Source organism: Globicephala melas, chromosome 1 (assembly GCF_963455315.2).
Source record: "Globicephala melas chromosome 1, mGloMel1.2, whole genome shotgun sequence".
NCBI classification, from domain to species: Eukaryota; Metazoa; Chordata; class Mammalia; order Artiodactyla; family Delphinidae; genus Globicephala; species Globicephala melas.
This window is the reverse complement of record NC_083314.1, coordinates 163173679-163187841: the sequence shown is the minus strand read 5'-3', so window position 1 is coordinate 163187841 and position 14163 is coordinate 163173679. Positions and strand designations below refer to the sequence as shown.

The following is a 14163-nucleotide window of genomic DNA, read 5'->3' as shown; positions in this document are numbered from 1 at the left end:
CTGTCATGAGGCTGGGAGGCCACAAGAGAAACCAGGCTGTGTCTCCTCCACCTCTCTGTCCCAGGTAGCTTCCTAGGCAGTGGCTGTGTCTCTGTGGTTCCAACTTCCTCGAAGTGACCTCTGACTCCGGTTTGGGGAACATCACTTTTCCCTTTGCCCCTCCAGTCCAGGCATGGGAATAACTTCCTGCCAGGATCCAGGTTGCTTCACTGTTCCCTGTTTGGCCCTCAGCTGCTCCACCACCTGTGGAAACAATCCTCTGCATTAAATTGTCTCTGTTGTGAATAGCTGAAGTGGCTTTATTTTTCTGCTTAGACCCTAACTACTCTCCCTCCAAGCTAACGTGTGTCCCCAACTGTCTTCTTGAGTTCAAGGGACACAGGGCCTTCCTCCTCAAGCTGCTGCAGGGGTAGGACTGAGGGCCCAGATTCTGTATCCCTGAGATGCTCAGTACCTCTGCCACCCAGGTCTGGACTGAGCAGCAGTCAAGAGAGGCCCAGGGACCACACAGGTGGGTCCAGCCTGAAGGAGGAGGGGCTGCCTGGGTTGGTGGAGGCAGTTGGGAGAGACAAGCAGGTGACAGAGTGAGCCCTGGCAGCCTGCATGGGAAGGTAGAGAGACAAGGAGACGAGGCGCCCAGGTGGTGGGTGGGAAGGGCATGGGAGGAGGGGCATGTGGCCCAGCCCCATGGCCTGATGGGGTGTGATTGACTTTCCCATTTAGAGAGATTTTCAAAGAAATATTTAAACCCACAGAGAAAGGCAAGAATCTGCACATAAGCAGAGGCCAATACATCCTCCAGGGCAGTGGACCCGGAATCAGATCCCACCCAGGATCTGCAGCGTGCGGAGGCGGCCTGAAGACCAAGTCCACCACCAGCTCGCCAGGGGAGTTTTGGCCCTTTTCTCCTTCTGGCCTCTAGGATTTCCCATGTACAGGATGGGAGAGGAGGTGGAGAAGGAGCCTAGGTCCCTTCTGGTTCTGACGGGGCTCTGATGGTCACACATTAGCAGGAGTCTGAACTTCACCCATGTACCCGTCACTGTGGGCAGAGCAGGGGTAGGAGAGTTACCATGGCTTGGGGGGGAACAGTTTCCGGCTGGGCTCCACTGCTTTGCGGGGATCTGGTCGGGGCCAGCTCTATCCATATGGATTTGCCTAGAGCCAAGAAGTTGGGGTCAGGCACATGGCCTCACGGGTCTCAGTGCAGGGCAAGGTGGCAGCTGCCCTCACCCCAGGCTGGCGACACCCCGCACGTTGGGTAGGCAACGCACCAGGAGCGCCTTGTCCACCATTAATCCAGGTACTGAGCTCGTCCTGGTGCTGAGGTTGCAACCCCATGGGGGTCACCCATCCGTCACAGATTCGCTTTGTCCAGGGTCCCACAAATGTGCAGCTGGCTCTGGGTGGAATTTGCCTCATAAGCTGCTGTGAAGACTCCATGACTGACCCACATAAAGTACTCAGCGTAATGCCTGACACTTATTTAGGGCTTAGTAACATTGGCCATTCTTGTTGCTATTATCATGATTACTGGTATATGCTGGCACCTGGCTAAACTCTTTTCATCTCATTTAATCCTCACGACCACCTGCTGGTTTATCCCCATCTTGAGGCCCCCAGAAGTGAGGTCATCTGCCCAAGAACTTACAGCATCTAAGAAGCAGAGCTAGAAGTCAGTTCCAGCGGAATCAGTCTGGGGTGAGAGTAGGTGGGGGTCTCTGTAAAAGCCTGGACTTTACTATCTTGTTTGGAATCCAGATGGGATTCATGAGGCTCTAGAAGTTAAGGGATTTGTCCTGGTCCTGCAGCAAGTTCCTCCCTCCAATCCAGGCTCTACCTGTAGCCCCTTCCTAGATGTTTAAGCTCCCAGAGCCTAAGGGGGATGGGAGGCAGGGGGCATTGACCCCTGGTGGGAGGGAAAAGGGTTGGAGGCCGCAAGTGAGCAGAAGGCCAGGCAGGGCTGGCAGAAAAGAAGAGTCAGGGCAGGAGCCGGCTCCTTGCTGAACTGCCTTCCTGGAACAGCAAGGAGGCTCTGGTCACAGCACAGAGGCAGGGTGTGAGCCTGCAGGAAGTGACGGCTGACATGCTAGAGGGTGGGCGGCCCCAAGGTGATGGCTTCAGCCTGGGAGGGACAAGGGGTCACAGAGACCTCAGCAGCCCACATGGAGAGGGAGGGCAGGCCCAGGGAGGAGGGACGTGACTGGACACTGAGTGATGCAGATAGGCTCACTTTTCCGTTTGGAGAAACTTCCAGCGAGGTATTTAAATGTGCCGTGGAGGGACAGCACCAGGAGAGACCAGCTCTTGCTCTGAGGCAGTGGAACCGGCCCGTCATTAGAGTCTGAGGTCCTGATTCTACCCCCTCCAGGTTTGCTGAGTCTTCCGGAGACCGCTGGGCCCCTCGGTGTTTCCATCTGTGAAGTGGGAAGGGTGGACGCCGGTTCCCAGGGTCCCTCTAGTCTGATTGTCTCTGATGTTCACGTATAATTGGAGTCTGACTTCACCTGTGATCCTGTCGTGTGGGTGACAAAGGAGGGTTCGTTCTCGGGGCCTGGGAGGTCTGGGCTGAGCAGGCAGGGCTGGCCGAGGTTTGGAAGGACAGCCTGGGGTGGTATTTGCCCTGGCCCCTGAGATCTGGGCTGAGTTCTGCTCTTCCTGTGGGATTTACCCGAAGCCCAGTCGCCACAGATCCTGGCCGCCTGGGTTGTGGCTGGGGAAGCAGGTCACAATAGGCAGCAGGTGAGTCTGCTTGTGGCGTGGGGGGCATGGGTGCAGTCCCAGCTGCGGAAGCAGAGGGCCTCTGGCTGCAGGCCACCCTCACTTCGGTCTCAGGGAAGTGTGGCCAGCGGCAGGTCCAGTGGCTGCTCTAGGGAGCCCAGGTGCCAGGCCCAGCTCTGCCACTGACCATTTGGTGACCTCGATCAAGTCCCTTCGTGTATCTGGGCCTCTCATCCCTGTGCGTAGAATGGGAACCTTGGACCTAGATCATCTCCTGGGCCCTGGCTCTGAGCCCTAAAATCTGAAGATCCTGGATTCTGCACTTATCTTTTCTGGCCTCAGTTTTCTCATCCGTGAATGGGAACACGTGTGTGGAGGAGCCCAGAAGAGGATGCCAACCCTCTCTTCTGTGTGCACAGCCTATGTATCTGGCTTGGTCCCCCACCAGGTCTCTGAAGCAGGCTGGACCGGGTCAGTGGCCCATTTTACAGATGGGAAAATTCACGAGGGCTCTGTGGAGCTCTTGTGGCTGAAGGGGAGGGCTGAGAAATTATGGCCTAGGAACTCTGGCTCTGGGGCCCTCAGGGAGCTGGGAGGAGGGAAGAGGCCCCATCCTCAGTGCAAGCCCTTTCCAGGATGTTGGAACTGCGCCTGGCTAAGGACTTAGTTGGAGTGTCGGGGATGAGCACCCCCGTCGGGAACCCAAAGGAGAGTGAAGAAAGCCCTGGAAGCATGTGGCCAAAGGATCTCATCAATCTGGAGGCTGGGGAAACTGCCTGGCAGGTCCTGAAGATCAGGGAGCTCTCCGATTTGGTAGGGAGGGAGGGGGAGGGGAGGAAAGAGGAGGGAGGGAAGGGGGCGAGTAGGGAGGGAAGAGGGTGTCTCAGTCTCTACTTGGTGGGCAAGAAATAAGACTTTCTGTTTTACTGTCTTATGTCAGTCTCCTAGGTCTTATGCCAAGGCTCTGTTCTGCTGGGGGTGATGGAATATTTCTGTCCCCTTCTAGCTCTCTCCCCACCCCACCACTTGGAGTTTTACCCAGTGCCAAGCTGTCTGGTTGAGGGTTGGAGCTCTGATCTACAAAGATTGTTGCCCTCTTGTCCCCCTATTTTAAGAGTTAGAAGGCCTGGCGTCAAATCCTATCTTTGCCGTGTACTTGCTCTGTGACCTTGAGCCAGCGACTTCCTCTGTCTGAGCCTTTGTTTCCCGATCTCTGAAATGGCAACAGCAATAGTACTTACTGCACAGAGTTGTTCTGAGGATTAGATGAGATAACCCACTACCCAGCCTTCTCTTCCTCTTTCCCTGTGTTGGCAGGATCGCCAAGACCCCTTCATGGTGATTGACCTGGGCATGCTGGTCCGCCGCCGTCAGGTCATCCGCCAGGCCCTGCCTCGGGTCTCACCCTTCTATGTGGTGAAATGCAACAGCAGCCCCTGGGTGCTGCGTGACCTGGCCACCCTGGGCACTGGCTTCGACTGTGCCAGCCAGGTGAGCCTGGGCCCAAGGCCAATTGTCTCATTCACGGGCCTGACACTTCCTGGGAAGAAAAGGCCAGTTGCCAGGGGTCCTGGAGTGGGGACTGCAGCACCTTGAACAGGGGAGGACACTTATAATCCTCAATTGTTTGGGAAGGAATAAATGAATGAAATATGGGTGTGGTCAACCTCCTCCTGGTCCGCGTGACTAAGGCAGACAGCCTGAGCCAATGAGTGGAAGCACAAGCTTGAAGCCACAGAACCCATTCCTGTCTTGGCACAGCCATTTCACCTGAGCCTCAGTTCCTTCCTCTTGAAAATGGCACCAACTCTACTTTCCTTAGAAGAGTCTAGAAGCTTAAAGAGCACAATTTGTGCTCAGCGCACTGCATAGTAGGGGTTCAGTCAAGGGCAACCCCTTTTACTCATGCCCAGGCTTCCTGTCCCCAAAGAGTAAAGGGCAGTGAGGCAGCCCCCTGCTCTGGCTGTTACCCATGCCAGGTGGAGCTGGAGCAGGGGCTGGGCCTGGGCGTGGCCCCCTCTCGTATCATCTATGCCAACCCCTGCAAGCCTGTCTCGCACATCTAGTATGCTGCCCGCCATGGGGTGCGGTTCCTGACCTTCAACAGTGAGGGGGAGCTAATCAAGGTGGCCCAGCACCACCCTGGGGCTAGGTGAGACCAGTGAAGGAGGGGCGGTGCAAACAGGTGGAGACAGGTAGAGCAAGAGACCTCAAGCCTGGGACCCCAACAGATGGAGTTGGGCTGCAGGAACCAGATGAAGGTGGTCCCATACGGTGACTGGCACAGACCCAAGCAGCAAAGTACAAGAATTTGGGTCAGTGGCCCGATGCCTTCCCTGGTGCACATTGGTGCTAAATAAACGTTGCCTGTGTCTGCATAGACACTAGGCAGAGCCTAGCATTAGGCGGTCTGGCATTAGGCGACATCCTGGAAAAGGCACGGAGTTGGGGAGACCAGGGCTCACATTTCAGTTTCATTTGTCACATGCTGTGTGATCTTGGGAAAGTTATTTAACATCTCTGATCCTGTAACATGGAGACCTATGGAAGGTGTATTTATAATTTTATCCTTTTCCTGCTTTTTCTTGCCTGGGCAGAAGTCTGTAAGTAGTGAGTGTGTCCACTCCTTGGGACTCCATGGCTGGACAGTCCAGAGGAACTAGGCGGGGGTGGGTGGGAGGCTGGAGGGAGGTTGGGTCGGGGGCATCGGGGCTCATGTGCCTAAGAACCCCTGGCATCCTTTGCACCCCTCTCCCAGGCTGGTCCTCCGGCTGTGGACCCAGGACAGTGAGAGCATCTTGCCCTGAGCGCCAAGTTTGGGGCCAACCTGGAGGTGTGTGAACATATGCTGAAGTCCGCCAGAGACCTGGGGTTGGCGGTGGCTGGAACCAGGTGAACGCACTGGCTTTCCCTGCCTGGGAGGCAGGAGTCCTGGCTTCCACTGTCGATCTCCAGCTTATTGGACACCCTCCGGTCAGCTGAGGCCCCTCTGGACCTTGTGATGCTCCATCTGTGCTCAGCGAAGAACCTGGATCTTATCTGGGATTGGGGGGGGCAAAGGAGGCACAGGCCCTGGGTGCAAAATTTAAGGGGACGTTAAAACACTTAGTACTCTAGATAAATAACATTTTAATACAATATTTGAAAAAATAAAAAATAATGCAAAGAAATTCATAATGAGGAAAATATCAAAATTTTAACTGAAGACAGGACTGGCATTTCTGATTTTTCCTTTTGCTTCAGGGTTCAATTACTATTACCAATCTTGTCTTTATTTACATTATTTATTTATTCATTTAATATTTATGTATGTGTGTATGTACGTATTTATTTTGGCTGCACCAGGTCTTTGCTGTGGCATGCGGGATCTTCGTTGCAGCACGCAGATCTTTAGCTGCAGCATGTGGGCTTCTTAGTTGCAGTATGCATGCAGGATCTAGTTCCCCAACCAGGGATCAATCCCGGGCCCCCTGCTTTGGGAGCACAGAGTCTTACCCACTGGACCACCAGGGAAGTCCCTATTTACATTTTTAATGTTTTATTCATTAGTGATGTTTCTGAATCAATGTTGCTCTTTACAACGATCGCGTTAAATGTTCTTTATCTGGATTCCTTAGTGTTGTGGCACCCCCTGGACTTTTGCACTGGCCTCACCCTACCCAGCCCTGATTGGTTCCTCAGCCCGCCCTGCCCTCCAGCATGGGGATTCGGGGTTCTGAGCACACTCCTTCCAAGGTGGAAGAGAAAGGGAGCCCCTGCAATGAGGCACTGGGAGGGGCCTGCTAAGAGAGGTGACCGCCACCCAAACGTGAGCGCCCCAACTCAAGGATGACCATGTGTCAGTGTTTCTGACCCTGTCTGTCTTCCTACTGACCCTTGCTTTTTCACATGTGTTTCTCTACATGTCACTCGACGTGTGTTCAGCTTCCACGAGGGCTCAAGATGCCAGGCACCCCATAGCTTCACGCAGGCCATCACCAACTGCCGGCGCATGTTTGAGATGGGCTGCGGGGTCAGGCATGACATGAGTCTCCTGGACACCGGAGGGGGCTTCCCTGGAGAGGAGGGCTCTGACTCTAAGTTTGAGGAGGTGAGAGGGGAGTGTGAGAGGGAGCCAGGTGTCCCAGCCTGGGTTTAGGGGACAGAGTGTGTGTGTTTGGGGAGCTCGTGGAACTGTGAGTCGTATGTGCGTATATAGCTGGGATTTGTCTGACTATACTTACACAGCCTGTGTGCATATATGAGCACGTGCATATCTGGCTCCGTGTCTTTCTTTAGACATGTTAGTTGCTATCCCCGGTTAAGCTACAGTCAGGTAGAAATTTGCTATCCCTGAGACCCAGGGAACATTTCATCTTCACTGACTGTGTATTAATTTAAATGGTTCCAGATTCAGACATCTCAGGGTGCTATGTGCTATGTGCCCTTGGACAAGTTACTTCCCCACTCTGGGCCACAGTTTCTACCTGTTTCCTCCCTAGTAAAATGGCACACAGCTCTCACACAGCTGTCATGGGAATGAAGGGAGACGACACAGGTAAAGCTCCCACAGAGGGACAGGCCACATTAGGCTCTGGGTCCACCCCTGCAGATGGTGGGAGTGATCAACACAGCCCTGGCCCAGGACTTTCCCTAGGGGAGAGGCGTCGAGCTCATCGCAGAGCCCGGCTGCTTCTACGCAGCACCTGTCTGCATGATCGCTGTCAACGTGATTGCCAGGAAGGCTGTGCTGGAGCCCGGTGGGTGGGCAGGGCACCATCCAGGCGTTCCCCGGCCCTCAGGGGAGAGGATGGGCAGGGAGTCTGGGCTCCAACTCTGGGCGGTTAATTAGCAGGAAACAAGCTTCAAACTGGGTCTAGGAATGAACCTGTTAGTATCACTATTTCGTTGTTCTGAAATAGACTGGGAGGTGAGAACCAAGACAAAGGGTCTTCATTATTCCTAAGTAGCCAATGGATTTATATTGTGTTTATGGGGGTAAAGTTACAAAACACAGCCCATGAGGTTCACAGACACCATCGTGCTGGTGTGCATCTTAAATTCATCCAGCAGACATTTTTCTAACAGGTGCAAATTCTTATACCAAAAATATAGTGAGTAAATACAAATTCTTATGACAAATATAAGAAGGCACTCTCGTTGTTGTCATGGCCTGAAGGTTAAGGGTGACATCTATAGGGTAATGGTAAACCTTTGACAATTGAGGTTAAGCACCACAGGGGAGGTTTTTGATTGTTATTTTTGCAGCAGGGTGGGTGGGTTTGCTTTTCTCACAGTGAGCTAACCAGAAACTCCATTTCATGATGAGATGGAGAATAGATGTCTCCTGCTGGCTTAGTGCTTTTATTCTCTGTGGCTGTATGATAATGGACATGTAAATATTTATAACCTGCTTTAGTCTCCTCCCTTATCCTTTCTGACAAATGATCGGCCCACAGCTTTGTAATCCCTGAGGCACTTGTGTCAGCCGGTTGCCATTTCTTCACAAAATGTCTCATTAAAGATTATTGTGATAGGAAGCATTTGATTTCAAGCCGTCATTTAACAAAAGTCTAAGTATTAGGGGCTTATAATTATTATTTTTAAAATTTATATCTTTATTATGGTAAGGGGTAACATGTGTGTGTGTATATGTGTGTGTGTGTGTGTGTGTGTGTGTGTGTTTTGGCTGACCCACATGGCATACGGGATCTTAGTTACCGGATCAGGGATTGAACCCATGCCCCCTGCAGTGGAAGCGCGGAGTCTTAACCACTGATCCGCCAGGGAAGTCCCTAGGGGCCTGTTATTTTTATTTCCACAATAACAAGAGATGCCAATTATTAAGTATCTGTTATGTGTGAAAAACATATTTTCTCTCATTTCTGCTCCACAACCCTGTGAAATAATTTAGGGGCATTCCCATTTTACAGGGAGAGATAGTGAGGCTCAGAGAGAGGAAGTAACTTGTCTGAGGCAGCACAGCTAGCTAGTGGTGCAGCTGGACCTGGGTCTGTCTGATTCAAACACTGGTGCACTTGGATTTGTACTACATGCCAAGCAGAGTTGGGCTCTTGACCTTAGGGATGTCTTGACTACCTCTCGTGACCAACTAGTTTAGGGACAACTGGGGCTGTGGCTACAGGAGATGGGATCGGTGACGGCAGCTAAGAAAGCAGGGGGGGGATGGTGGGAAGTACACCGAGGAGGGGGCAGAAAAAACAATATTCAGAAAGATCTGGGCATATAAATGCCCAAATGTTATGAAATGCTCCAAATGTTAAAAGAGATCAGCACAAAATCCTGAGTTTAGATTCAAGAAAGCAGTGTTCTAAGAACAGATGAAGAGTGGTTGTGAAGAAACTGGCTTGGTAGTAGGTCCTGTCCAAAGGATCTGGGGGTCATAGGTGACCACCAGCTCAGCATGCATCAGGAGTATGATGGAGCTGGAGAGAGCTGCCACACGCTTACTTCGGTAACATCAATAGAGGCAGAAAGTTTAGATGGAGGGAGGTGACAATTGTGCTGTACCCTGTGCTTGTCAGAGTTGGGCACTGTTTTTGTTCTAATCAGATTATGTAAGACATGGAAATAACTGTCACGAAGGAGAGGTTATGACTCACAAGTTTCCTCTGGAGAAACCAGAGGCATGGCAGGCCACACAGGGCCACAAGGGGAAGGACCGGAGTGGTTCAGCGGGCAGAAGGACAAAGGGGAAAGCCAGGCCAGAGCCTCTACTGTAGTTTTCAAGGATAGGAGTGGGTGAGGCAGGGTGAGCTGGATTGGCAGGTGTGGGACTGGCTAGTTTGAGCAATTTCAGCGGGTTGTGGGGGTAAGGACTGCCCTGGGGCCGCTAGCCAGAGGTAGTGCCTCAAGTTCTGGGAGCTCCATCTAGGAGGCAGTTTGCGGTATGGACGCTGAATTGGTTGGCTTGCACAGGAAAGGCGCTCTTGTAAGGCAGTCGTTTGCTATCTCTAGGAATTAACCAGCCCGGGGAGGAGCAGTCTCTCCAAGGTCAGCAAGGCCCCAGATGCCAAAGCATGGAGAACATGTAGTTTACACAGGCACCCCTTTGAGGAAGGAAACTGACAAATTAGCACATCACTGAGGAGCAACCATGATGGAATTAGGTCGTGAAGAGGCCGTTTGCCCCCAGTTTTTTTTGTTTTGTTTTCTTTTGCGATATGCGGGCCTCTCACTGTTGTGGCCTCTCCCGTCGCGGAGCACAGACTCCAGACGCGCAGGCTCAGCGGCCATGGCTCACGGGCCCAGCCGCTCCGTGGCATGTGGGATCTTCCCGGACCGGGGCACGAACCCGTGTCCCCTGCATCGGCAGGCGGACTCTCAACCACTGCGCCACCGGGGAAACCCTGCCCCCAGTTTTGACTCATGCAGCAGGGGCTCAGGGAACCTGGTCTAAGGTGAGGGCAGAGTACCTGAGACCTGCGGCCTGGGGACAAATCTCAGACCTGCCACAGTCTCCTGTGTGACTTCTGACGAGACTCAGTTTTCTCAGCTGTAAACCAGGGCTCATTGTACCTGCTCAGGGTGTAGTTACAGGTTAAATAGCTTAATACATGTAGAGAGCTTGGAACAATGCCTGGGCTATAGCTCATGGCATGTTAGTTAGATTATTCTTATGAGGAGAGGAGGAAAAGGGGCAACACCCTGATGCGGGGAGCAGAGGGGCAGTGGGAGAGCAGAGGACAGGCCCCAACCATGCATGGGTTCAGAGAAGGCTCCTGGAGCAGGGAACAGGGGTTATCCAGCGCTGGTCAGAGGGTCAGGCCTCCCCCAAGGGTGCTGGGCTCAGGTGTTGAGGGTCAGCAGTGAGACCTAGCTGAGCACAGCTCGGTCCTGCCATCTGTCTGCTCTCAGGAGGCTACTGGAAGCCGCTGTTCTATCTCAACAACGGCCACTACGGCGCATTCTGCATTTTTCCAGGGAGCCTGAACCCAGGATGCCCATTGTGGTGAAGGTAAGGAGAACTTTTTGTGGCTCTGGAACCTCCCAGACTCTGAGACCCCCTAGTCCAGCCCTCTTTGGGCAGGGCTCCCTGCTGCCAGGGGGAGAGGCGAGAGATCTCAGATGATCGGTGGCTTGACAGGTTGTCACACCTCGTGCATGTACCAGGATGTGTACGTGTGTCTATGTGTATTGGCAGGTGCACTTCTGTGTGTGTGCCTTTCTCTGTGTGGGCCTGTCGATTCACACCTGTGCAGGAAGGTGGGTGTCCAGGTCCATGGGTCTGTGGAGGGGTGTGTGTGCAGCTGTTTGGCTGTTTGTGTTTCCCTGTGCATTTCTCTGTGTCGCTATGTTTGTGGTTCCAGAGTCCTTGAATCTTGGAGATGCAGGAGACTTAGGAAGTAGAGATTCTCAAACTTTGCTTCACATTAGAATCATCTGGGAAACTTTAAAATACCCCTATGCCCAGACCATGCCACAGACCATTGATATCGGAACTTCTCATGGGTTGGGACCCTGACGTGATCCTCAGGCGTTTGCAGTGCAGCCAGGTTTGAGTCCCGGTATTTTGAGTGATCATTAAATAAAATCTTCCCACTTTATAAATGGGAAAACTGAGGTCCCATCTGTGTCTGCACTTGTGAACTGGCAGGGCAGGAGTGTGTCTCTAGAGCAGAAGCTCCATGAGGGCAGGGCCAAGAACAGTGCCTGGCACATAGGGACCACTCAGGAATTGGTCAGAGGGAGTGAATGACAGAGTCTTTGCTGGTACCTTCCCTCTGGTGCCCTGGGGGCATGCCCTGCAGGCTGGGGAGTGAAGGGGGGGTGTCTTCCTTCTCTGATCCCCACCCCCCCGCCACCATGTCCCTGCAGGACCTCCGCCCCAAGCTGCCCCTCTTCTCTTGCACCCTCTACAGCCCCACGTGCAATGCCTTTGACAAGCTCTTCTTGAAGGAGGTGCAGCTGCCTGAGCTGGACGTGGGCGACTGGCTGGTCTTCCCCTCCATGGGCGCCTACATGTCCACCATGAGCTCCGCCTTCAGTGGCTTCCCTCTCCCCTCCCATCTGCTGCGCCACGGGACCCGAACTCACATGTCTGGAGGGAGGTGGAAAGGGGCTGGGCAGTGAGGGGCTCTCACCAGCATCTGAACTTGGCAAGGGCAGCTGGTGGCTGAGCTCTGGGGTCCCAGGCCCTGGAAATACCCTACTCCCCCGACTGGCCCCAGCAAAGCCCAAGATGTCTGGCTGACCTTTGACACTGGCCTCTGCCTGTGGGGTTGACCCTGTTACAGCCTCTCCACAGGTAAGTCCAAGGTAGCCCACCTGGGCAGTTCTGACAGCCCTGATGCGTAGATGCCTTTGTGGGCAGAATCAGGCAGCCCTGTGTCCCCAGATGACCCTCAGCCCCTTCGCTGAGGTGCCCCCACCCCGCTTGGCTCTGACCATCTGCAGCTGCCCTCCGGGCTCCCTCCTCAGGTGTCCCTTCCCCACCAGCTCCAGGCTCCCTCACAGCCCCGCCCCAGGATCCCCTCTGGGCCCAACCTAGGGTTTGCCTCCTTAGGTAGTAGAGGGGGCCCTAGAACACCCCTTTACAGGCACATTCCTTCCACAGGAGCCTGCTGGAGACTGCACTGTAGGCTGAGACAAGGCCAGAATGGAGGGGCTTCAGACACCTCGGTGCGCCCACGGGGGGACGCTTGGGGGCAGGGATCTGGGGTGAGGAGTAGCGTGGAGGAAACAGAGGTTTGGGTGCCTCTGAAATGATGGGCAACCTAAGGTTCAAAACTGTCTTCTGGGCTTCCCTGGTGGCGCAGTGGTTGAGAGTCCACCTGCCGATGCGGGGGACACGGGTTCGTGCCCCGGTCCGGGGGGATCCCGCGTGCCGCGGCGCGGCTGGGCCCGTGGGCCATGGCCTCCGGGCCTGCGCGTCCGGAGCCTGTGCTCCGCAACAGGAGAGGCCACAGCGGTGAGAGGCCCGCGTAACGCAAACAAACAAACAAACAAAAACCTGTCTTCTCCCTAAGCGGGCCTGAAGCCTAGGGTAGCTCTTCCGGGAGGCTGATCCTGCCCTGCCTGCTCCTAACCCGCTAGACCCTGGGGTGGGGCAGGGAGAGGAACCTGCGCTATTACAAGAGTGCCCCCTGGAGGCCATGCCCTGGAATGTGAGGCAACCTGCATTGACCAGCACCTTGCGACGCTTTGGTCCTTCCTTTCCTCCAGTTAGTGACCCCTGCGTTGTTCCAGAAAGGTTTACGTGAACCATAGGCACTCACCCTAGTGGAGAGAGCAGGGGCATTGGAGTCAGACAGGTCTGGAGGGGATCCAGGCTCCACCACATCCTGGCAGTGTGGTCAGAGCCTCAGTCTCCCCATCTGTGAAGTGAGGGTGAGATTAGCATTCCCCTGGCAGGGCTGTTGAGAGGATGAAGCCAGATAATGCAAATCCTCATTCAAGGTCAGTTCATGTTCACCTGCCTCTGGCTGCCCTGATCCTGGCCCTGGCCTGCTCAGAGGCCACCCCTGCCCCCACGGTCTGGCCATCCTCAGGGAGCATGCACACAGCATCTGGCCACACAGCTAATGCGCCATGTGGGTGCCTCAGACCTGACCTTGGCCTTAAGAAACGCCCAAGTTGGGAGGTTGGATGGACAAGGTGTGGATATAGCCGACTCCGAAGCGGGGCAGATGCTACTACATGTCCCCCGGGCACACTAAAACTTTAAAAACAACAACATTTGGGGAGTTGTGAGCTCAAAAAGACAATGTATCCTACAGGGAAGGATGATGACAGAGGTAGGGGTTGGGACACATCGGGATGACCAGTCACCTTGCTGCAGCGAGGGAAGGGGAGAGAGGGCCCCAGAGGCCAAAGTCACCCACCTCCTGTGTCCTGTGTCCTTTTTTAAGCTTCGCCTGATAAGACAAGACATTCTCTGATCTCCAGCTTCTGCAAAGGGTCCTCCCCATCCACCAGAATCAGCCTTACCAACCTTGCTGCTGCCTCCCCAGCCCGGCCAAGACCAGAGGAATCTTCTGGCATCTTTGGGCTACAGAGATTCCCCTCCAGACATCTGAGGAGAAGGGAAGGGTATCTGCACACGCCACCCAAAGAATCCAGAGGGTTCATGCAGCCTTTGGATTACGTGTTATCCATTTGTCTCCTCCAAGAGCTGAAAATTGGGAGTGGAAACGTCTACCCTTACCTCCCCAGAGATACCTGGAAGTACAACTATGAGTGCACTTTAGGGAAAAAATGAAGTTGTATTCAGTTGCAAGAGACGTTGGCGTGTTTTGTGTTTTGCCTTCTGGGTGCTGTACTGTGTGACTGTGGATATTCATCCATCCGTCCACCCATCTGTCCATCCATCCATCCATCCATCCATCCATCCATCTACCCATCCATCCATCCATCTATCCATCCATCCATCCACCCATCCATCCATCCATCTATCCACCCATCCATCCATCCATCCATCCATCCATCCATCCATCCATAAAA

At 53.9% G+C, this 14163-nt stretch overlaps 1 pseudogene; it reads left to right on the top strand.

The window, feature by feature from the left end:
* Window positions 1-3402: 3402 nt before the first annotated feature.
* Window positions 3403-11793, top strand: LOC115857941 (antizyme inhibitor 2-like; annotated as a pseudogene).
* The last annotated feature ends 2370 nt before the right edge of the window (window positions 11794-14163 follow it).